Genomic DNA, 14,471 nt, shown 5'->3' with positions numbered 1-14,471 from the left:
TCATGAACTCCTGCAAGGCTTTGGAGTGGGAAAGCTGTGCTTAGCAGAGGGCTCCCTGCCAAATGCTGCAGGCCTATGTGGATGGCGAAGCTGCAGCTGTCTTGCAGTCTGCTTGTGCAGAGGTGTGTGTGCCCTGGTCCAGAGTGCTGTAGGAGGAGCTCCTAGCAACGGGAGAGCAAGCACCTTGTTTCCTTGGCATAGAATGGCCTGTGCACACAGAGGCCTGTCAGCAGTGAAGACAACGCAGGCAGCAAGAGGGGTGGCAGGCAGCTAAGTGGCGGCAGGCGTCCTGCTTGAAAGTGGGGTCATGACTGTTTTGTCCTCAGGCCCCAGTGTCCACGTGCACACACTGCCTCTGGACCTGCAGCTTCCGAGCAGTGCAAGAGAAACACAAGCAACACCCTGGGGCCTACTCGAATGAACGGTGCTCCATCGAGGTCCTGCTGGCTGGCAGTGGCCTAGGCCAGCAAAGGCCCTAGGGAGGCCAGGCTGAGGCTGGGATGGTTCCTGACCTAGCAGTGCCCAGGGCAAGCCTGGAACTGGAGGCCAGGCTGCAGGCTCATTCCAGCTTGGGCCTGGTGCAGAGCGCCTTCAGCTAAGACTTCCATGGGGAATGGTATGCGTAGTGATTTTTGCCTGCAATCCTCCTTCCTAACTCTCGCCAAACAGCCTGTTAGCCCACACTTGCTAGAAGTGTGTTCCTGAGGCAGTTGGATAATAGGGCAAGTGGAGGCTCACCCAGCATGGGACACCAACCTTTCACATTGCTCTGGGTGCAAAGAGGATTCCCTGCACCTCTGGCACTGGGGAGAGCATTTCTGCACACAGGAGACACTTGGCAAACACAGTTTTTCCCCTCGGAAAGTACTGTGAGAAAGAGTCGCCATCCCGGATGCATGGCACTCTCCCTTCGAAGCCCTCCATGCAGCAGGCTTTCATGGACTCGCCTGCAGGCTTTGGTAGCTGGAGACACTGCAGCTCCTCTGGAGGCTCAGGGGCAATTGGCACACCCCTCCAAGGAAATGAGGCTAGTGTGATGAGCTCTTTCCAAAGAATGGCAAGCAGCCTGCTCCTTTCGATGAGACACACGTGTGGGGAGAGATGCTTGGCAGCAGAGAAGAAGCAAGAGGGCAGCCAGGGAGGGATTTGCACACAGCTTGAAGTCCCCAGACCTCCTGATTCGAAACCAGGGAATGCCAGCTCTGCCTGTCAGGCCCCATTCCCTAGTGGGCACCCAGATTCAGGATCTGCCCTTTCCCAGCTATGAAACCACACCCAGGCTGCACCCTGAGCCCTGCCAAGTTGGAACTTTGCTCGCCAGGTGGGCTGAATGGCATGACTGTGTCAGGGGAAAGAAGGACCTAGGAGGCCTTCCGGGAGCTGCCACGACATAGCAGTGCTCAGGAAAAGGCAGTCTCCTTTCTGTAGGCCGGATGCACACTGGAGTTTCCGCTTGAGGCAAGGAAGCTCAGCTAGGTGATCCCTGGCTGAAGGCAAAGCAGAGAGTTTTTCAGTGGAGCGCTGGCCCCATCTGCTGGCCGACAAGCATGGGAGGAGAAACCTCGCTGCAAATGAGTTCCTGAAGTGCTTTCCAAGCAGGAGGCAGCATGGCTCCAATAGTTTAGAAAGTCCTGCTTAGGACTACCCTCTGGCAACAGGGTGGGTGCCAAGGGCATGTGGGTTGGAGGGTGCTCAGAAGTCGCAGGGGAGGCTTTGGGCACCCGGTGCTCTCTGATGGAAAACACTGCAGGCCCGAGCATCCATGAATTCCTGCAAGGCTTTGGAGTGGGAAAGCTGTGCTTAGCAGAAGGCTCCCTGCCAAGTGCTGCAGGCCTTTGTGGATGCTGAAGCAGCAGCTGCCTTGCAGGCTGCTGGTCCAGGGGCATGTGTGCCCAGTTCCAGAGTGCTGTAGGAGGAGCTCCTAGCAAGGGGCGAGCAAGCACCTTGTTTCCTTGGCATAGACTGGCCTGTGCACCCTGAGGCCTGCCAGACGTGCAGACAGCGCAGGCAGCAAGGGCTTGTGGCAGGCAGATGAGGGGCAGCAGGCGTCTCACTTGAAAGTGGGCTCATGACTCTCTTGTTCTCCGGCCCCTGTGGCCGTGTGCAAGCACAGCCTCTGGACCTGCAGCTTCTGAGCAGTGCAAGAGACACACAGGAAACCCCCAGGTGCCTTCTCTAGTGAACGGTGTTCCATCAAGGTCCTGCTTGCTGGCAGGGGCCTAGGCCAGCACAGGTCCTAGGGAGGCCAGGCTGAGGCTGGGATGGGTCCCGACCTAGCAGTGCTCAGGGCAAGCCTGGGACTGGAGGTCAGGCTGCAGGCTCATTCCAGCTTGGGCCTGGTGCAGAAAGCCTTCAGCTAGGACTTCCATGGGGTATAGTCAGCACAGTGGTTTTTGCCTGAAATCCATGTGCCTCACTCGGAGCCCCCTGCCTTTCAGCACACACTCCCTAGAAGTGTGTTCCTGAGGCAGTTGGACAGTTGGGGAAGTGGAGGCTCTCCCAGCATGGGAGGTCTGCCTAGAACCTTGCTCTGGCTGCAAAGAGGATTCCCTGCACCTCTGGCGCTGGGGTGAGATTTTCTGCACACAGGAGACACTTGGCACACACAGTGTTTCCCCATGGAAAGCACTGTGAGGAAGAATCTCTGCCAGGGATGCATGGCACTCTCCCATCGAAGCCCTCCATGCAGCAAGCTGTCATGGACTCGAGTGCAGGCCTTGGTGGCTGGAGAGACTGCAGCTCCTCTGGAGGCTCCGGGGCAATTGGCACACCCCTCCAAGGAAATGAGGCTTGTGGGATGAGCACTTTGCAAAGAATTGCAAGCAGCCTGCTCCTTTTGATGAGACACATGTGTGGGGAGAGAGACTTGACAGCCGAGAAGAAGCAAGAGGGCAATGAGGGATTGGATTTGCATGCAGCTTGGAGGCTCCATATCTCCTGCTTGGCAAGCAGGGAGTGCCAGGTCTGCCCATGATGCTCCATTACCAGCTGGGCACCCAGTTTCAGGATCTGCCCTTTCCCAGCCATGAAACCACACCCAGGCTGCACCCTGAGCCCTGCCAAGGGGGACCCTTGCTCGCCAGGTGGGCTGAATTGCATGACTGTGTCAGGGGAGAGAAGGCCCTAGGAGGCCTTCAGGGAACTGCCTCAACATAGCCCCGCTCAGGAAAGGCACTCCTCTTTCTGTGACCGGATGCACAATGGAGTATCTGCTTGAGGCAAAGAAGCTCAGCTAGGCGATCCCTGGCTGAAGGCAAAGCAGAGAGTTTTTCAGTGGAGCGCTGGCACCATCTGCCGGCCGACAAGCATGGAAGGAGAATCCTCGCTCCAAATGAGTTCCTGAGGAGCTTTCCAAGCAGCAGGCAGGCTGCCTCCAGAAGCTTAGAGAGTCCTGCTTCGGACTATCCTCTGACAACAGAGTGGGTGGCAAGGGCATGTGGGTTGGAGGGTGCTCGGAAGCTGCAGGGGAGGTTTTCAGCATCCAGTGCTCTCCGATGGAACACACTGCAGGCGTGAGCATCCATGAACTCCTGCAAGGCTTTGGAGTGGGAAAGCTGTGCTTAGCAGAGGGCTCCCTGCCAAATGCTGCAGGCCTATGTGGATGGCGAAGCTGCAGCTGTCTTGCAGTCTGCTTGTCCAGAGGTGTGTGTGCCCTGGTCCAGAGTGCTGTAGGAGGAGCTCCTAGCAACGGGAGAGCAAGCACCTTGTTTCCTTGGCATAGAATGGCCTGTGCACACAGAGGCCTGTCAGCAGTGAAGACAACGCAGGCAGCAAGAGGGGTGGCAGGCAGCTAAGTGGCGGCAGGCGTCCTGCTTGAAAGTGGGGTCATGACTGTTTTGTCCTCAGGCCCCAGTGTCCACGTGCACACACTGCCTCTGGACCTGCAGCTTCCGAGCAGTGCAAGAGAAACACAAGCAACACCCTGGGGCCTACTCGAATGAACGGTGCTCCATCGAGGTCCTGCTGGCTGGCAGTGGCCTAGGCCAGCAAAGGCCCTAGGGAGGCCAGGCTGAGGCTGGGATGGTTCCTGACCTAGCAGTGCCCAGGGCAAGCCTGGAGCTGGAGGCCAGGCTGCAGGCTCATTCCAGCTTGGGCCTGGTGCAGAGCGCCTTCAGCTAAGACTTCCATGGGGAATGGTATGCGTAGTGATTTTTGCCTGCAATCCTCCTTCCTAACTCTCGCCAAACAGCCTGTTAGCCCACACTTGCTAGAAGTGTGTTCCTGAGGCAGTTGGATAATAGGGCAAGTGGAGGCTCACCCAGCATGGGACACCAACCTTTCACATTGCTCTGGGTGCAAAGAGGATTCCCTGCACCTCTGGCACTGGGGAGAGCATTTCTGCACACAGGAGACACTTGGCAAACACAGTTTTTCCCCTCGGAAAGTACTGTGAGAAAGAGTCGCCATCCCGGATGCATGGCACTCTCCCTTCGAAGCCCTCCATGCAGCAGGCTTTCATGGACTCGCCTGCAGGCTTTGGTAGCTGGAGACACTGCAGCTCCTCTGGAGGCTCAGGGGCAATTGGCACACCCCTCCAAGGAAATGAGGCTAGTGTGATGAGCTCTTTCCAAAGAATGGCAAGCAGCCTGCTCCTTTCGATGAGACACACGTGTGGGGAGAGATGCTTGGCAGCAGAGAAGAAGCAAGAGGGCAGCCAGGGAGGGATTTGCACACAGCTTGAAGTCCCCAGACCTCCTGATTCGAAACCAGGGAATGCCAGCTCTGCCTGTCAGGCCCCATTCCCTAGTGGGCACCCAGATTCAGGATCTGCCCTTTCCCAGCTATGAAACCACACCCAGGCTGCACCCTGAGCCCTGCCAAGTTGGAACTTTGCTCGCCAGGTGGGCTGAATGGCATGACTGTGTCAGGGGAAAGAAGGACCTAGGAGGCCTTCCGGGAGCTGCCACGACATAGCAGTGCTCAGGAAAAGGCAGTCTCCTTTCTGTAGGCCGGATGCACACTGGAGTTTCCGCTTGAGGCAAGGAAGCTCAGCTAGGTGATCCCTGGCTGAAGGCAAAGCAGAGAGTTTTTCAGTGGAGCGCTGGCCCCATCTGCTGGCCGACAAGCATGGGAGGAGAAACCTCGCTGCAAATGAGTTCCTGAAGTGCTTTCCAAGCAGGAGGCAGCATGGCTCCAATAGTTTAGAAAGTCCTGCTTAGGACTACCCTCTGGCAACAGGGTGGGTGCCAAGGGCATGTGGGTTGGAGGGTGCTCAGAAGTCGCAGGGGAGGCTTTGGGCACCCGGTGCTCTCTGATGGAAAACACTGCAGGCCCGAGCATCCATGAATTCCTGCAAGGCTTTGGAGTGGGAAAGCTGTGCTTAGCAGAAGGCTCCCTGCCAAGTGCTGCAGGCCTTTGTGGATGCTGAAGCAGCAGCTGCCTTGCAGGCTGCTGGTCCAGGGGCATGTGTGCTCAGTTCCAGAGTGCTGTAGGAGGAGCTCCTAGCAAGGGGCGAGCAAGCACCTTGTTTCCTTGGCATAGACTGGCCTGTGCACCCTGAGGCCTGCCAGACGTGCAGACAGCGCAGGCAGCAAGGGCTTGTGGCAGGCAGATGAGGGGCAGCAGGCGTCTCACTTGAAAGTGGGCTCATGACTCTCTTGTTCTCCGGCCCCTGTGGCCGTGTGCAAGCACAGCCTCTGGACCTGCAGCTTCTGAGCAGTGCAAGAGACACACAGGAAACCCCCAGGTGCCTTCTCTAGTGAACGGTGTTCCATCAAGGTCCTGCTTGCTGGCAGGGGCCTAGGCCAGCACAGGTCCTAGGGAGGCCAGGCTGAGGCTGGGATGGGTCCCGACCTAGCAGTGCTCAGGGCAAGCCTGGGACTGGAGGTCAGGCTGCAGGCTCATTCCAGCTTGGGCCTGGTGCAGAAAGCCTTCAGCTAGGACTTCCATGGGGTATAGTCAGCACAGTGGTTTTTGCCTGAAATCCATGTGCCTCACTCGGAGCCCCCTGCCTTTCAGCACACACTCCCTAGAAGTGTGTTCCTGAGGCAGTTGGACAGTTGGGGAAGTGGAGGCTCTCCCAGCATGGGAGGTCTGCCTAGAACCTTGCTCTGGCTGCAAAGAGGATTCCCTGCACCTCTGGCGCTGGGGTGAGATTTTCTGCACACAGGAGACACTTGGCACACACAGTGTTTCCCCATGGAAAGCACTGTGAGGAAGAATCTCTGCCAGGGATGCATGGCACTCTCCCATCGAAGCCCTCCATGCAGCAAGCTGTCATGGACTCGAGTGCAGGCCTTGGTGGCTGGAGAGACTGCAGCTCCTCTGGAGGCTCCGGGGCAATTGGCACACCCCTCCAAGGAAATGAGGCTTGTGGGATGAGCACTTTGCAAAGAATTGCAAGCAGCCTGCTCCTTTTGATGAGACACATGTGTGGGGAGAGAGACTTGACAGCCGAGAAGAAGCAAGAGGGCAATGAGGGATTGGATTTGCATGCAGCTTGGAGGCTCCATATCTCCTGCTTGGCAAGCAGGGAGTGCCAGGTCTGCCCATGATGCTCCATTACCAGCTGGGCACCCAGTTTCAGGATCTGCCCTTTCCCAGCCATGAAACCACACCCAGGCTGCACCCTGAGCCCTGCCAAGGGGGACCCTTGCTCGCCAGGTGGGCTGAATTGCATGACTGTGTCAGGGGAGAGAAGGCCCTAGGAGGCCTTCAGGGAACTGCCTCAACATAGCCCCGCTCAGGAAAGGCACTCCTCTTTCTGTGACCGGATGCACAATGGAGTATCTGCTTGAGGCAAAGAAGCTCAGCTAGGCGATCCCTGGCTGAAGGCAAAGCAGAGAGTTTTTCAGTGGAGCGCTGGCACCATCTGCCGGCCGACAAGCATGGAAGGAGAATCCTCGCTCCAAATGAGTTCCTGAGGAGCTTTCCAAGCAGCAGGCAGGCTGCCTCCAGAAGCTTAGAGAGTCCTGCTTCGGACTATCCTCTGACAACAGAGTGGGTGGCAAGGGCATGTGGGTTGGAGGGTGCTCGGAAGCTGCAGGGGAGGTTTTCAGCATCCAGTGCTCTCCGATGGAACACACTGCAGGTGCGAGCATCCATGAACTCCTGCAAGGCTTTGGAGTGGGAAAGCTGTGCTTAGCAGAGGGCTCCCTGCCAAATGCTGCAGGCCTATGTGGATGGGAAGGCGAAGCTGCAGCTGTCTTGCAGTCTGCTTGTCCAGAGGTGTGTGTGCCCTGGTCCAGAGTGCTGTAGGAGGAGCTCCTAGCAACGGGAGAGCAAGCACCTTGTTTCCTTGGCATAGAATGGCCTGTGCACACAGAGGCCTGTCAGCAGTGAAGACAACGCAGGCAGCAAGAGGGGTGGCAGGCAGCTAAGTGGCGGCAGGCGTCCTGCTTGAAAGTGGGGTCATGACTGTTTTGTCCTCAGGCCCCAGTGTCCACGTGCACACACTGCCTCTGGACCTGCAGCTTCCGAGCAGTGCAAGAGAAACACAAGCAACACCCTGGGGCCTACTCGAATGAACGGTGCTCCATCGAGGTCCTGCTGGCTGGCAGTGGCCTAGGCCAGCAAAGGCCCTAGGGAGGCCAGGCTGAGGCTGGGATGGTTCCTGACCTAGCAGTGCCCAGGGCAAGCCTGGAACTGGAGGCCAGGCTGCAGGCTCATTCCAGCTTGGGCCTGGTGCAGAGCGCCTTCAGCTAAGACTTCCATGGGGAATGGTATGCGTAGTGATTTTTGCCTGCAATCCTCCTTCCTAACTCTCGCCAAACAGCCTGTTAGCCCACACTTGCTAGAAGTGTGTTCCTGAGGCAGTTGGATAATAGGGCAAGTGGAGGCTCACCCAGCATGGGACACCAACCTTTCACATTGCTCTGGGTGCAAAGAGGATTCCCTGCACCTCTGGCACTGGGGAGAGCATTTCTGCACACAGGAGACACTTGGCAAACACAGTTTTTCCCCTCGGAAAGTACTGTGAGAAAGAGTCGCCATCCCGGATGCATGGCACTCTCCCTTCGAAGCCCTCCATGCAGCAGGCTTTCATGGACTCGCCTGCAGGCTTTGGTAGCTGGAGACACTGCAGCTCCTCTGGAGGCTCAGGGGCAATTGGCACACCCCTCCAAGGAAATGAGGCTAGTGTGATGAGCTCTTTCCAAAGAATGGCAAGCAGCCTGCTCCTTTCGATGAGACACACGTGTGGGGAGAGATGCTTGGCAGCAGAGAAGAAGCAAGAGGGCAGCCAGGGAGGGATTTGCACACAGCTTGAAGTCCCCAGACCTCCTGATTCGAAACCAGGGAATGCCAGCTCTGCCTGTCAGGCCCCATTCCCTAGTGGGCACCCAGATTCAGGATCTGCCCTTTCCCAGCTATGAAACCACACCCAGGCTGCACCCTGAGCCCTGCCAAGTTGGAACTTTGCTCGCCAGGTGGGCTGAATGGCATGACTGTGTCAGGGGAAAGAAGGACCTAGGAGGCCTTCCGGGAGCTGCCACGACATAGCAGTGCTCAGGAAAAGGCAGTCTCCTTTCTGTAGGCCGGATGCACACTGGAGTTTCCGCTTGAGGCAAGGAAGCTCAGCTAGGTGATCCCTGCTGAAGGCAAAGCAGAGAGTTTTTCAGTGGAGCGCTGGCCCCATCTGCTGGCCGACAAGCATGGGAGGAGAAACCTCGCTGCAAATGAGTTCCTGAAGTGCTTTCCAAGCAGGAGGCAGCATGGCTCCAATAGTTATTTTAGAAAGTCCTGCTTAGGACTACCCTCTGGCAACAGGGTGGGTGCCAAGGGCATGTGGGTTGGAGGGTGCTCAGAAGTCGCAGGGGAGGCTTTGGGCACCCGGTGCTCTCTGATGGAAAACACTGCAGGCCCGAGCATCCATGAATTCCTGCAAGGCTTTGGAGTGGGAAAGCTGTGCTTAGCAGAAGGCTCCCTGCCAAGTGCTGCAGGCCTTTGTGGATGCTGAAGCAGCAGCTGCCTTGCAGGCTGCTGGTCCAGGGGCATGTGTGCCCAGTTCCAGAGTGCTGTAGGAGGAGCTCCTAGCAAGGGGCGAGCAAGCACCTTGTTTCCTTGGCATAGACTGGCCTGTGCACCCTGAGGCCTGCCAGACGTGCAGACAGCGCAGGCAGCAAGGGCTTGTGGCAGGCAGATGAGGGGCAGCAGGCGTCTCACTTGAAAGTGGGCTCATGACTCTCTTGTTCTCCGGCCCCTGTGGCCGTGTGCAAGCACAGCCTCTGGACCTGCAGCTTCTGAGCAGTGCAAGAGACACACAGGAAACCCCCAGGTGCCTTCTCTAGTGAACGGTGTTCCATCAAGGTCCTGCTTGCTGGCAGGGGCCTAGGCCAGCACAGGTCCTAGGGAGGCCAGGCTGAGGCTGGGATGGGTCCCGACCTAGCAGTGCTCAGGGCAAGCCTGGGACTGGAGGTCAGGCTGCAGGCTCATTCCAGCTTGGGCCTGGTGCAGAAAGCCTTCAGCTAGGACTTCCATGGGGTATAGTCAGCACAGTGGTTTTTGCCTGAAATCCATGTGCCTCACTCGGAGCCCCCTGCCTTTCAGCACACACTCCCTAGAAGTGTGTTCCTGAGGCAGTTGGACAGTTGGGGAAGTGGAGGCTCTCCCAGCATGGGAGGTCTGCCTAGAACCTTGCTCTGGCTGCAAAGAGGATTCCCTGCACCTCTGGCGCTGGGGTGAGATTTTCTGCACACAGGAGACACTTGGCACACACAGTGTTTCCCCATGGAAAGCACTGTGAGGAAGAATCTCTGCCAGGGATGCATGGCACTCTCCCATCGAAGCCCTCCATGCAGCAAGCTGTCATGGACTCGAGTGCAGGCCTTGGTGGCTGGAGAGACTGCAGCTCCTCTGGAGGCTCCGGGGCAATTGGCACACCCCTCCAAGGAAATGAGGCTTGTGGGATGAGCACTTTGCAAAGAATTGCAAGCAGCCTGCTCCTTTTGATGAGACACATGTGTGGGGAGAGAGACTTGACAGCCGAGAAGAAGCAAGAGGGCAATGAGGGATTGGATTTGCATGCAGCTTGGAGGCTCCATATCTCCTGCTTGGCAAGCAGGGAGTGCCAGGTCTGCCCATGATGCTCCATTACCAGCTGGGCACCCAGTTTCAGGATCTGCCCTTTCCCAGCCATGAAACCACACCCAGGCTGCACCCTGAGCCCTGCCAAGGGGGACCCTTGCTCGCCAGGTGGGCTGAATTGCATGACTGTGTCAGGGGAGAGAAGGCCCTAGGAGGCCTTCAGGGAACTGCCTCAACATAGCCCCGCTCAGGAAAGGCACTCCTCTTTCTGTGACCGGATGCACAATGGAGTATCTGCTTGAGGCAAAGAAGCTCAGCTAGGCGATCCCTGGCTGAAGGCAAAGCAGAGAGTTTTTCAGTGGAGCGCTGGCACCATCTGCCGGCCGACAAGCATGGAAGGAGAATCCTCGCTCCAAATGAGTTCCTGAGGAGCTTTCCAAGCAGCAGGCAGGCTGCCTCCAGAAGCTTAGAGAGTCCTGCTTCGGACTATCCTCTGACAACAGAGTGGGTGGCAAGGGCATGTGGGTTGGAGGGTGCTCGGAAGCTGCAGGGGAGGTTTTCAGCATCCAGTGCTCTCCGATGGAACACACTGCAGGTGCGAGCATCCATGAACTCCTGCAAGGCTTTGGAGTGGGAAAGCTGTGCTTAGCAGAGGGCTCCCTGCCAAATGCTGCAGGCCTATGTGGATGGCGAAGCTGCAGCTGTCTTGCAGTCTGCTTGTCCAGAGGTGTGTGTGCCCTGGTCCAGAGTGCTGTAGGAGGAGCTCCTAGCAACGGGAGAGCAAGCACCTTGTTTCCTTGGCATAGAATGGCCTGTGCACACAGAGGCCTGTCAGCAGTGAAGACAACGCAGGCAGCAAGAGGGGTGGCAGGCAGCTAAGTGGCGGCAGGCGTCCTGCTTGAAAGTGGGGTCATGACTGTTTTGTCCTCAGGCCCCAGTGTCCACGTGCACACACTGCCTCTGGACCTGCAGCTTCCGAGCAGTGCAAGAGAAACACAAGCAACACCCTGGGGCCTACTCGAATGAACGGTGCTCCATCGAGGTCCTGCTGGCTGGCAGTGGCCTAGGCCAGCAAAGGCCCTAGGGAGGCCAGGCTGAGGCTGGGATGGTTCCTGACCTAGCAGTGCCCAGGGCAAGCCTGGAACTGGAGGCCAGGCTGCAGGCTCATTCCAGCTTGGGCCTGGTGCAGAGCGCCTTCAGCTAAGACTTCCATGGGGAATGGTATGCGTAGTGATTTTTGCCTGCAATCCTCCTTCCTAACTCTCGCCAAACAGCCTGTTAGCCCACACTTGCTAGAAGTGTGTTCCTGAGGCAGTTGGATAATAGGGCAAGTGGAGGCTCACCCAGCATGGGACACCAACCTTTCACATTGCTCTGGGTGCAAAGAGGATTCCCTGCACCTCTGGCACTGGGGAGAGCATTTCTGCACACAGGAGACACTTGGCAAACACAGTTTTTCCCCTCGGAAAGTACTGTGAGAAAGAGTCGCCATCCCGGATGCATGGCACTCTCCCTTCGAAGCCCTCCATGCAGCAGGCTTTCATGGACTCGCCTGCAGGCTTTGGTAGCTGAGACACTGCAGCTCCTCTGGAGGCTCAGGGGCAATTGGCACACCCCTCCAAGGAAATGAGGCTAGTGTGATGAGCTCTTTCCAAAGAATGGCAAGCAGCCTGCTCCTTTCGATGAGACACACGTGTGGGGAGAGATGCTTGGCAGCAGAGAAGAAGCAAGAGGGCAGCCAGGGAGGGATTTGCACACAGCTTGAAGTCCCCAGACCTCCTGATTCGAAACCAGGGAATGCCAGCTCTGCCTGTCAGGCCCCATTCCCTAGTGGGCACCCAGATTCAGGATCTGCCCTTTCCCAGCTATGAAACCACACCCAGGCTGCACCCTGAGCCCTGCCAAGTTGGAACTTTGCTCGCCAGGTGGGCTGAATGGCATGACTGTGTCAGGGGAAAGAAGGACCTAGGAGGCCTTCCGGGAGCTGCCACGACATAGCAGTGCTCAGGAAAAGGCAGTCTCCTTTCTGTAGGCCGGATGCACACTGGAGTTTCCGCTTGAGGCAAGGAAGCTCAGCTAGGTGATCCCTGGCTGAAGGCAAAGCAGAGAGTTTTTCAGTGGAGCGCTGGCCCCATCTGCTGGCCGACAAGCATGGGAGGAGAAACCTCGCTGCAAATGAGTTCCTGAAGTGCTTTCCAAGCAGGAGGCAGCATGGCTCCAATAGTTTAGAAAGTCCTGCTTAGGACTACCCTCTGGCAACAGGGTGGGTGCCAAGGGCATGTGGGTTGGAGGGTGCTCAGAAGTCGCAGGGGAGGCTTTGGGCACCCGGTGCTCTCTGATGGAAAACACTGCAGGCCCGAGCATCCATGAATTCCTGCAAGGCTTTGGAGTGGGAAAGCTGTGCTTAGCAGAAGGCTCCCTGCCAAGTGCTGCAGGCCTTTGTGGATGCTGAAGCAGCAGCTGCCTTGCAGGCTGCTGGTCCAGGGGCATGTGTGCCCAGTTCCAGAGTGCTGTAGGAGGAGCTCCTAGCAAGGGGCGAGCAAGCACCTTGTTTCCTTGGCATAGACTGGCCTGTGCACCCTGAGGCCTGCCAGACGTGCAGACAGCGCAGGCAGCAAGGGCTTGTGGCAGGCAGATGAGGGGCAGCAGGCGTCTCACTTGAAAGTGGGCTCATGACTCTCTTGTTCTCCGGCCCCTGTGGCCATGTGCAAGCACAGCCTCTGGACCTGCAGCTTCTGAGCAGTGCAAGAGACACACAGGAAACCCCCAGGTGCCTTCTCTAGTGAACGGTGTTCCATCAAGGTCCTGCTTGCTGGCAGGGGCCTAGGCCAGCACAGGTCCTAGGGAGGCCAGGCTGAGGCTGGGATGGGTCCCGACCTAGCAGTGCTCAGGGCAAGCCTGGGACTGGAGGTCAGGCTGCAGGCTCATTCCAGCTTGGGCCTGGTGCAGAAAGCCTTCAGCTAGGACTTCCATGGGGTATAGTCAGCACAGTGGTTTTTGCCTGAAATCCATGTGCCTCACTCGGAGCCCCCTGCCTTTCAGCACACACTCCCTAGAAGTGTGTTCCTGAGGCAGTTGGACAGTTGGGGAAGTGGAGGCTCTCCCAGCATGGGAGGTCTGCCTAGAACCTTGCTCTGGCTGCAAAGAGGATTCCCTGCACCTCTGGCGCTGGGGTGAGATTTTCTGCACACAGGAGACACTTGGCACACACAGTGTTTCCCCATGGAAAGCACTGTGAGGAAGAATCTCTGCCAGGGATGCATGGCACTCTCCCATCGAAGCCCTCCATGCAGCAAGCTGTCATGGACTCGAGTGCAGGCCTTGGTGGCTGGAGAGACTGCAGCTCCTCTGGAGGCTCCGGGGCAATTGGCACACCCCTCCAAGGAAATGAGGCTTGTGGGATGAGCACTTTGCAAAGAATTGCAAGCAGCCTGCTCCTTTTGATGAGACACATGTGTGGGGAGAGAGACTTGACAGCCGAGAAGAAGCAAGAGGGCAATGAGGGATTGGATTTGCATGCAGCTTGGAGGCTCCATATCTCCTGCTTGGCAAGCAGGGAGTGCCAGGTCTGTCCATCATGCTCCATTACCAGCTGGGCACCCAGTTTCAGGATCTGCCCTTTCCCAGCCATGAAACCACACCCAGGCTGCACCCTGAGCCCTGCCAAGGGGGACCCTTGCTCGCCAGGTGGGCTGAATTGCATGACTGTGTCAGGGGAGAGAAGGCCCTAGGAGGCCTTCAGGGAACTGCCTCAACATAGCCCCGCTCAGGAAAGGCACTCCTCTTTCTGTGACCGGATGCACAATGGAGTATCTGCTTGAGGCAAAGAAGCTCAGCTAGGCGATCCCTGGCTGAAGGCAAAGCAGAGAGTTTTTCAGTGGAGCGCTGGCACCATCTGCCGGCCGACAAGCATGGAAGGAGAATCCTCGCTCCAAATGAGTTCCTGAGGAGCTTTCCAAGCAGCAGGCAGGCTGCCTCCAGAAGCTTAGAGAGTCCTGCTTCGGACTATCCTCTGACAACAGAGTGGGTGGCAAGGGCATGTGGGTTGGAGGGTGCTCGGAAGCTGCAGGGGAGGTTTTCAGCATCCAGTGCTCTCCGATGGAACACACTGCAGGCGTGAGCATCCATGAACTCCTGCAAGGCTTTGGAGTGGGAAAGCTGTGCTTAGCAGAGGGCTCCCTGCCAAATGCTGCAGGCCTATGTGGATGGCGAAGCTGCAGCTGTCTTGCAGTCTGCTTGTCCAGAGGTGTGTGTGCCCTGGTCCAGAGTGCTGTAGGAGGAGCTCCTAGCAACGGGAGAGCAAGCACCTTGTTTCCTTGGCATAGAATGGCCTGTGCACACAGAGGCCTGTCAGCAGTGAAGACAACGCAGGCAGCAAGAGGGGTGGCAGGCAGCTAAGTGGCGGCAGGCGTCCTGCTTGAAAGTGGGGTCATGACTGTTTTGTCCTCAGGCCCCAGTGTCCACGTGCACACACTGCCTCTGGACCTGCAGCTTCCGAGCAGTGCAAG

The sequence above is a fragment of the Hippopotamus amphibius genome, chromosome 2, assembly GCF_030028045.1.
Source record: "Hippopotamus amphibius kiboko isolate mHipAmp2 chromosome 2, mHipAmp2.hap2, whole genome shotgun sequence".
NCBI lineage: Eukaryota > Metazoa > Chordata > Mammalia > Artiodactyla > Hippopotamidae > Hippopotamus > Hippopotamus amphibius.
This window is presented reverse-complemented; position numbering follows the sequence as displayed.